Consider the following 8,589-nt stretch of genomic DNA (forward strand, 5'->3'; position numbering starts at 1 on the left):
ACATCAAACGGTACGATCTCCTCCCTTTCTTCCTGGCCGCAGCCTCCCTGCCACCTCACGCTAGTGAAGAGGTAAATATCGACGTCCGCCTCCAACAAAGAGTCATACTCCTTAAAACCGCCTTTGAAAGTTCAGCACGTCGCCTCAGCCAAACTAAACGCATTCGTGTCAGGAATCAGCTCCATGAAATCAGCCCCTACCTAGCCGCCCCGACAAATTCCTGCAAAGGGGTCATCCACGGTGTAGAAGCGGGACTCACAACCAATGACCTCATGCACTCTCTTGAAAGCTTTCAAACCACCATTATCACCGTACGCATGATGGGGGACACTGAGTCAGTCCTTATCACGTTCGAAGGAGCCAACGTCCCCCGCACCATCCTCTTTCGCCGGGCAACCTACCGGTGTCACCCACACCGCCCACGTGCCCTGAGATGTGAGAAGTGCCGTATGTACGGCCACCGGACCTTTAATTGCCCAGAGAGCCCAACATTTTGGAGATGCCCCACATGCGCCGCGCAAATACCTCACCAACAAGCCTCTCACGCTTGCTTCCCTCGGTGCTACCACTGCGGGGGTGAACACTCTTCCTTCGACTCGACTTGCCCGGTCCAGCGCCAAAAAGATGAAGCCAGCATGAAGGCGGCATACGAACATCGTGTGCATCTCCGAAAAACCCTTCCACGTAATATGCAAAAGCCCCCAGCTTACCCCGTGCAGACTGCGAACAAAAAGCAATCGGCGGCTCAACACAAGACGGAGCTGAGTTCCTCAAACTCATACCAACCACCATCCTTAAACAAGTACCATCTAGAGGCACAAGCGCAACTGAAAGCATCACTCCGCAACGCGCAAAAACCGACAGAATCGCAAACCCGTAAGGGAATGTTACCTGCAACGGCCACCTGGGGGCACGCCTCTGCGGGCTTCTCAACGACTCCGCGTTCACCGTCATCCCAGACTGAAGACTTACCACAAACAACGGTCACTTCTGCACCCTGCCGACCTAACAACATCTCAATCAAAGTCTGACATAGTCTCCCAAGAACCGAAGACCACACGAGCAAACCTCACAGAACCAGCACCATCGCCGCCATCGATAGGTGCTCCTGCTCCATCACTTACTCCCTCTCCCTGCAAGCGTTCACCTGCACTCACTTCGCTTACTCCCCCCGTCTATGATTCTCCTAACTACCAACGACACATGGAGCATGAACTCATAATGTTAAAAGAACGACTAACCCGATGTGAAGAACAAATCGCCCAACTCACAGAACGTATAGCCAACATCGAAACACTAGTGTCCAACATATTAGGCACAGTAAACCCTCTCGTATCCCGCATTGAAGAACTAACAAAGGCGGTAGCATCCCTCGAAAAAGATGTTGGTATGCTCTCTGCATCACCCATACCCATGGAAGCAACATCCCAATCTCTTAAAAGACCCCTTTCTCCTGAATCCACTGAACACCCCTGTTCCCTTCAAAGGGCACACCCTCCTGCCCCCTCCTCAGTCACGACCTCATAATGGTAGAAAATTCCCAGTTCCAAGTCATGCAGTGGAACTGCCGGAACATCAAAACAAACCGCACTCCCCTTCATCAATGGCTCCTTACCCTAGATTCTCTTCCCCGTATTCTACTACTCCAGGAGACACGCTATGCAGTTAACATACCAGGATACCGAGCTTTGCATGGCCATCCAAACGAGGCCCCTTTAGTTTCCACATTCATAAGACGGGATATCCAGTATGAACCGCTGATCATCCCTACATCTCTCAGACAAAATGTAGTGGCATGTGCTTACTATCCCTTCCCTAAACACAGACCTATATGCTTCCTCAACCTATATAATCCCCCCACAGAGCACCGCCTATTCAAATCACTTTTCGACTTTGCTGCAGAGTTGACACCTAATTACGAGGTACTCCTGGGCGGTGATTTTAATGCCCCAATGTCAGCTGGGGTTACCTATCCACACTTCGCCCAGGGCGACTTCTGCAATCGTACATTTCACAGCGCCAGTTCACTGTCTTAAATACTCCCGACATGCCAACCCGACAAGGCACACGCCAGCAACACTGTACCACCCCAGATCTCACACTATACCACGGCAGAAACTCGAGTGTCTGGGTTCATCTCAAGAGAGACTTCTAAGTGACCACTTCATTCTCTCAATATCACTCAGCATCTCTAGCCGCTCACGGAAAATATCAGTCAAAAATACAAACTGGTATAAATTTCGCAGCATCCTTGTTTCACCCGGGCAGCAATCAGGCTCTTACGAGACCTGGATATGCGCCATCAAACAAGCCCGAACACAAGCCACAAAAATAGAAAACACCACAGCTCCGGCGATACGGCCAGACCCGCATCTAGTGCGCCTCTGGAGACGTCGTAAGCGTATCTTAAGATGCATTAGCCAGCAACCCCACAATCAACAACTCGGAGAACGTTTACAACACCTAGATGCAGACATTACTACACACTGCAGCACTCTCGACATCTCGAACTGGAACAGAGTATGTGATCAGATAAACGGTACCCTCCACCAAAAGACCGCATGGCATCTCCTCCGTTCACTTCTAGGGCCTCAGCCACCTCCCGCTCCCACGCTAGACAAACACTTAGCTTTACAAGGTAGCACAGACCTTATCCAAGCCTTACAGAACCTATACATCCCTCCAGCATTGACCTCAAACTACCCCTCCTACTCGGGCCCTGAAAACCCGACTTTAGACAGCCCTTTCACACTAGCAGACTTAGACTTGGCCCTAGCAAAAAACTCACGAAAATCAGCCCCAGGAGAAGATACCATCACGTACTGCCTCCTCCGTAACCTTCCAGAAGCGAATAAAAAACAGCTCCTGACCTACATAAATGAACATTGGTCGGATGGTACATACCCAAAGGAATGGAAATCTTCTACCATTATCATGATGCCCAAACCTGGAAAACCCCCATCACTTAATAACCTCCGTCCCATTTCCTTAACCTCTTGCGTGGGCAAGACGATGGAGCGGATGGTCCTCGATCGTTTTCAAGAACATCTTGAAGCCACTGCATTCCTGCCCCACACCCAAATCGGCTTTAGTTCCCATGTTTCCACTCAAGACCTATTCCTTTTACTCCAGCACACATTCCTCTCCCCATCTTCCTGTCAGGTGCATGCGCTCGTCACAGTAGACGTTCGCAAAGCATTTGACAACATAAGTCATGATCACACACTCGCTTCAGTTCGAGAAACAGAATGCGGACAAAATTTGTATACCTACATCCAAAACTTCCTTAAGGACCGCACTGCATGCTTTCGTATAGGGGGCGAGTTGTCCCAACCACTCTCACTCACACGAGGAACACCTCAAGGGGCTGTCCTCTCCCCTACTCTTTTCAATCTGGGTATGGCCCAGCTAGCTCGCTGCCTGCAGCAGATACCCCACCTTTCCCACATATTTTATGCTGATGACCTCACCCTCTGATGCACTCACGGATCACCAGGGGAAGTTGAATCTACTCTTCAGAAAGGTCTAGACACCATAACTGCGTTCCTAACCCAAGCAGGGCTGAAACCGGCCCCAGAAAAATCGGAATTACTCCTGCTGTCTCAAACCCAGTATCAGCGCTCTGTAAACCATCTCATTTCTCTCTCTTTAGACCATCAGACCATCCCGCGAGTATCCTTATGCAAGGTCCTCGGCATCCATCTCCACGATCGATCAAATCAGGCTAACATCACTCCGGCGATAAACACGTGCCACTCGGTAACACATCTTGTCCGCAGAGTCGTGCAAAGACGTGCGGGCCTCAATGAAAAACAAGCGAGTCAATTGGTTCATGCATTGGCTCTTAGTAAAATTCTTTATTCGGTTCCATATTTCACGCTCACACGACAGCAACTTAATAAACTCAGCTCTGCATTAAGCACTCTGTACAAGGCCTCCCTTAACCTTCCAATCCATACCTCAACGCAAAGACTCTACGAGACCGGCCTATTCCTTCCCCTCTCCTCACTCCTACACCTCCATCGTGACCGACAGCTAGCCCGCCTCTCGGGGTCACATCAAGGGCGCTGGATCCTAGAACAAGCTGGACTCTCACCAATTGATTTTTACTTGCACTTACCCGCTTCGCCATTGCCCTCTAATCTGCGTTTCGCTTTTCTGCCCCGCCGCATGGCTCCGGGCCTGGACGACGGTCGCAGAGATGCTCAGGCCTTGCACCATAATCCACCATTTCAGACACAGACGGTAGCCTATACCGACGCTTCCATCTTGGACACCGGCACGGCTGCGTACGCAATCTACATACCTAAACATTCCTTACCTATTCTTCACACGTGCGGTCCATACAGCGACCCCCCGTCAATCACCACGTTAGAACTTGTCCCCATTATCCATGCCATCACATTATTCTCCCAATTGCCGCGCACGTCCGCTTACACTGTCTACTCTGATTCTATGGCTGCTATACGCTCCTTGCAACAGAGACAAATTCCTGCCGATCTTCGAGAGGACCTTGAAATGGCCCTACACTCTCTCTCCTCATCCTCGGTCACGATTCGATGGGTCCCTGGTCATGCAGGGATAGCAGGTAATGAGCTGGTACATCAGCTCGCCCGCGAATTTCACAGCCGGGCACCTGCAATCCCCTGGCTAAGCCCCCCGACCAATGACGAGGCAGCAGAGTACAAAACAACACTCAAGTTACATTACAAACAGATCCGTATATCTCATGAACTTCTACCTCGACCACATCCACGGCTTAGTGTCGCGCAGACCCACATTCTCCGTAAAATCCAGACAAACACCCTCGTCACACCTGCTCGCCTTTACCTCTTCCGCTATCGATCAGACCCTTCCTGTCCCAACTGCCCAGCTCCCTATGCCAATCAAGAACATTGTCTCCTTCATTGCCCGGTCGCCTACACCACCTCATTTCTTCCTAACCCCCCACCACCCTCCTGGAGTGCATGGTTGGCGTCGCCGCAACTGGAAGATCAGCTCGCCCTGGTACTTCAGGCGGAGGATATCTTGGGTACTTAATCTGTGCTCTTATTAAAGTGATTTTCTCTCTCTCTGGCGAATGACTCTTGTAAGGTTCAAAGAAGCGTTTTAACTATTTCTCGCTGAGGCCGCGGCGACGAATGGACGTCCACATCCACACCTTGTCTCCGGGCTTGAACTGCACTTTGCGGCGACAAAGGTTGTACCAGCCAGTGTCGGCACGTTATTGGTCTTTCATTCGAAGGCATGCTAGCTGGCGTTCCCCTTCTGCCCATTGGGTGACCAGCTGGGAGTCGTCGGTGCCGTTGTCCGTCAGGTCGTGGGGCAGCATGGCGTCGAGTATCGTTGTCACCTTCCTGCCATTCACCAGCTGAAAATATGTAATCCCAGGGGTTTCTTAAACCGCCATGTTGTACGCAAGCGTGATGTAGAGAAACACGTCGTCCAACATTTATTTTTTATTTATTTATTTATTTGAAAATACTGTCAGCCCTCTCTTGAGGGCTATTACAGGGAGAGTATCCATCGTTGTGATGACACATAAAAAAAGACGCAAGCATAAAAAATTGTCAATGTAGCAGACACTACTGTTCGAACAAGCAATGACAACAATGCACAACCTTGGCCCTCTAAACAAATAAACAAATTGAACAAATTGACCCACATAATTATTACATATTGCACACTTAAAGGACATCACTTTAAGCTCTCATTATGTTAACAGCTTTGCAAAGGAATCTTCAAAGGAGGACACGGTTTCCAAATTTACAACGTCATTGGGCAAGGAATTCCAAGCCTCAATAGTTTTTACAAAGAAAGACTGTTTAAAGGTATCTATTCGGCTTTTATAAGTTTGACATGTTTTTGTATGATTCAAACTACCTGATCGTTTTGAGCTGGATGGGAGAACGTATTTATTCGGGCTTAAATTTAGTTTGTCGTTGATCATTAAATAAAGCAATTTCAGACGTGCGACTTCTCGCCTTATGTGCAGAGGTTCTATATTACTAGCTCTGAGCATTTCCGTTGGGGATGCTGTCTGTCTGTAGTTAGAGTGAATAAAACGCGCAGCTTGTCGCTGAACCTTTTCTAGCCTATCAATGTCTTTTTTTGTATAAGCATCCCAGACGACACTACCATATTCCAAGATGGGCCTAACGTATGTTTTATAAGCAACCGTTTTGATCTCTTTAGTTGTATGTTTTAACTTGTGTCTCAAGAAACAAAGCTTTTTATATGCCGATGTGCAGACGGTGTCAATATGCTTGGTCCAGGTTAGGTCTTTAGAAAACGTGACACCAAGGTACTTAAAGGGGTATTCACACGAGGGAGAAATCCCGGGGATTTCTCCCCGGCACGCGCGCATCACGAGACGAAAACGCGAGACTTTTGCACATCGCAAAGCCTGACGTTTTTGTTGCAGGATGCGCGTGTCGGGGAGAAATCCCCGGGATTTCTCCCTCGTGTGAATACCCCTTAAAGGGGTATTCACACGAGGGAGAAATCCCGGGGATTTGTCCCCGGCACGCGCATCCCACGACGAAAACGTCAGGCTTTGCTTTTGCAAAAGCCTCGCGTTTTCATCTCGTGATGCGCGCGTGCCGGGGAGAAATCCCCGGGATTTCTCCCTCGTGTGAATACCCCTTAAAGTGCTCGACATTACTCAATTCTATGTCTCCAATGCAGTATTTAAATGGCAAAACGCTTCGCTTCTTAGTGATATGGCAATACACGGACTTTGTATAGTTTATTTTCATATCCCATTTGTCACACCATTCTTTAATGCGTTTAAGATATTCATTTAGTGAAGTTTGTTGATCGGTTGAATTAACAGCTGAGTAAATAATACAGTCATCGGCGAAGAGCCTTATATGAATGTCTGATGAAGTGTCATGTACTATGTCATTTATATATATTAAGAACAGCAATGGCCCCAAGAGAGAGCCTTGGGGCACGCCCGAGTAAACTGGAAGAACCACGTACATTGAGATCAAGTCGGCGAAGATCTTGCTAGAACGCTCCGTGAGCCCGTTGTTTTGCGAGTGGTATGCCGTGGTACGACGGTGGGCTGTGTGGCCCAGGCGAAGTATCTCTTGTGTCAGTTGCGTCGTGAACGATGAGCCTCGGTCCGTAATTAGGACTTGGGGAGCGACGTGTTGGAGGAGGATTAACTCGAAGAACTTGGCTACTTCTAGAGTGGTTCCCGACGGAGGCGCTTTTTTCTCGTAGTACCGGGTGTAAAATAAGTTGCCATAATAATCCAAAGGTTTCCCTGCGCCGGCGGCGGGAAACGCCCTAGTAAATCCATTCCAATCTGCTGTAACGGGGCAGTCGGAGGAGCGATCGGCTGCACGAGGACTGCCGGCTTCGTCGGCGGTCTCTTCCGTCGCCGGCACTCGTGACACGATCGTCTGTATAGGTGGTTAGTTTGAGGGAGTTTGGGCCCGGAATATTTTTCCCGGATTCTTGCGGGAGTCCTGCTGTAGCCAAGGTGACCAGATGTCGGATCGTCGTGGCAGGCTTGGAAGATCTCTTCTCGAAGATTACCAGGAATTATCAGGAGCCATGTCGAGTTGCTGTCCCCGAAGTTCTTTTTGTAGAGAATACCTCTCCGAACGGCAAATCTTGGCAGGACACGTGAGAAAAAGCGGGGGATCGTTACCCCTCGTCCCTCCATGTGGTCAATCAGGACGCGCAGATAAGGATTGTCCCGCTGGAGCGCTGCCATGCCGTTAACGCCCACTGCGCAAAGAAAGTAGTGGCTGTCGTTGTCGTGGTCATCTTCGGCGCAGCCGGTTGCTGACTCGACGGGTGCCCTGCACAGGGAGTCGGCGTCGCTATACTTTTGGCCTGACTTGTAGATCACAGTTACGTCGTACTCTTGCAATCACAGGCTCCATCGAGCGAGGATTCCCGATGGGTCCTTCAGGCTCGCAAACCAGCATAGCGAGTGGTGGTCGTTGATCAATAGAAATAGGCTCCCGTACAAGTACGGGCGAAATTTCGCGATGGCCCGGACGACGGCAGGACATTTTCTCTCGGTCATAAAGTAATTTCGTTCCGCGTTCGACAACGTCCCACTTGCGTAAGTGATCACGCGCTCAGTACCCTCTTGTCGTCGGACCAGTACTGCGGCGAGTCCTGTATTGCTGGCGTCCGTGTGAACGTCTCTTTCGGTTGATTTTTCGAAGTGGAAAAAAATCGGTGGCGATTGGAGTCGTCGCTTTAGCTCGTCGAATGCCTGTTGTTCTTCTCTCCATTCGAGGGTCACGGCGTCTTTTGTGAGGTGCCTGAGCGGCGCAGAAAGCGTGGCGAAACCCCAAACGAACCGCCGGTAGTACGCGCAAAGCCCAAGAAACCTTCGGAGGGGCTTCTTTTCGGTGGGCGGCTGAAATACCGCTATGGCGCGAGTCGTCTCAGGGTCAGGGCGAACACCAAAGTTGCTCACAACGTGACCTAGGAACTTCAGTTCGCCATAGGCGAATCAGTACTTTGTCGGCTTGAGGGTGGGTCCGGCGGTTCTGATTGCTTAAAGAACTGCTCGAAGGCGTCGCAAGTGGTCGACGAAGTTGGCCGAGAATACCGCGA

At 50.0% G+C, this 8,589-nt stretch overlaps 1 pseudogene; it reads left to right on the forward strand.

Moving 5' to 3' along the window:
* The first annotated feature begins 3,120 nt into the window (after positions 1–3,120).
* LOC120839156 lies at positions 3,121–5,040 on the forward strand (annotated as a pseudogene).
* The last annotated feature ends 3,549 nt before the right edge of the window (positions 5,041–8,589 follow it).

This window comes from Ixodes scapularis, unplaced genomic scaffold, assembly GCF_016920785.2.
Source record: "Ixodes scapularis isolate PalLabHiFi unplaced genomic scaffold, ASM1692078v2 PGA_scaffold11__112_contigs__length_91849675, whole genome shotgun sequence".
In the NCBI taxonomy this organism is placed as follows: Eukaryota; Metazoa; Arthropoda; class Arachnida; order Ixodida; family Ixodidae; genus Ixodes; species Ixodes scapularis.